The sequence below is a fragment of the Dipodomys ordii genome, unplaced genomic scaffold, assembly GCF_000151885.1.
Source record: "Dipodomys ordii isolate 6190 unplaced genomic scaffold, Dord_2.0 Scaffold171, whole genome shotgun sequence".
In the NCBI taxonomy this organism is placed as follows: Eukaryota; Metazoa; Chordata; class Mammalia; order Rodentia; family Heteromyidae; genus Dipodomys; species Dipodomys ordii.
In genome coordinates, this window is record NW_012267387.1 from 852,035 (window position 1) to 853,526 (window position 1,492).

The following is a 1,492-nucleotide window of genomic DNA, read 5'->3' on the forward strand; positions in this document are numbered from 1 at the left end:
GAGAGGGAGGGAGGGAAGAGAAAGAAACCACTAGCTTATCCCTAAGCCAGACAATCAAGCAGTAAGCAGGTCAGACCCAGGAGGGTGGCTTACTATAGCTTAGAGATCAATAAACCCCTTACCAATATAGCCACAACTGATAAGAGTTCCTTCCAGCAGTGTTCAATTTCCTATATGACACTTTACAATCCCAGGTTTTGCATACATAATCACAATGTGTAGCTTTATTGTGCTGAGTGCTTGCAAATATCTCAAGAACTAAAGTGCTCAACATAGATATGACTTCAGTAACCCTTACTGGCAACCAGGTAAGATATCAACTGTGGGAGACACTTGTTTTTGTCCAGGTCAGGATTTGAACTAGGAGCCTGAGTCTTCCCCATTACATTGCTTGATTTGTCTAAAACACACTTTTTAATTTTGTGCCAGTTACAAGGACTTTGGCCCAGTATTGTCCCTTTGCCTTTTTGCACAAGGCTCATGTTCTACCACCTGAGCCACAGCTCCACATCTGACTTTTTGCTGGTTTACTTAACTGCCTGGGCAGGGTTGGAATCATAATCCTCAGATCTCAGCCTCCTGTGGATGGATATGTATGTGGATGGATGGGTGGGTGGATGAAAGGATGCATGGATGAATGGATCTGTGTATGGTTGTGTATGTGTATGGGTGGATGGATGGATGAGTGAATGGATGCATGGATGTGTGTGGATGGATGGATGGATGGATGAATAGATAGACAGATGAAAGAATGCATGGGTGGATGGATGAATAGTTGGATGGATGGGTGGATGGATGAATGGATGCATAGATGGATGTGTGTGTGTGTGTATGTGTGTGGGTGGATGGATGAGTGAATGGATGGATGAATGGTTACTTTGAACATGTTTTTCAGATTCTGAATGTTAGTTTTAGACTTTCTGATGGACCTGGGGTGGGTGTCTGACATATTCTGGGGCACTTGGAACCCTGTTTTGAGTATTTGGGGGTACCTGTCTGGGTTGTCTATGTGTCTGAGATCTGACCACATGCCAGGAAGGTGATTAATTTGTCCCAGATCTGCTTTACAGTAGCAAATATCACACCCTCTTAATTCCCCCCTCAAATTCCCTGCCACCAGAGGAGCCTCCTTTAGTTAACTAAGACTCAAAATGTCCCCAGAGATACCTGATGGCAGATCCCTCCAGACCTTTCTGATTCCCTCAAGACAACACCAGTCCTACTGCTCTCTCCCAAGATTCTTTCTTCCTTTCTTTCCTTCCTTTCTTTCTTCCCTTCCCTTCCCTTTCCTTTTCTTTTCTTTCCTTTCTTCCTTCCTTCCTTCCTTTCTTCCTTCCTTCCTTCCTTCCTTCCTTCGTCAGTCATGGGGCTTGAATTCTGGGCCTGTGTGCTGTTCCCCAGCTCTTCAGCTCTACCACTTGAGCCACAGCGCCACTTCTGGTTTTCTGGTGGTTTATTGGAGATAAGAGTCTCACAGAGACTGTTTTGCTGG

The 1,492-nt window shown here is 44.9% G+C and overlaps 1 protein-coding gene across 1 annotated transcript in view; it reads left to right on the forward strand.

Moving 5' to 3' along the window:
* Arhgef18 (Rho/Rac guanine nucleotide exchange factor (GEF) 18) overlaps nucleotides 1–1,492 on the forward strand; it is a 102,746-nt gene that overhangs the window by 28,034 nt on the left and 73,220 nt on the right. The gene's annotated exons all lie outside the window — the stretch shown is intronic.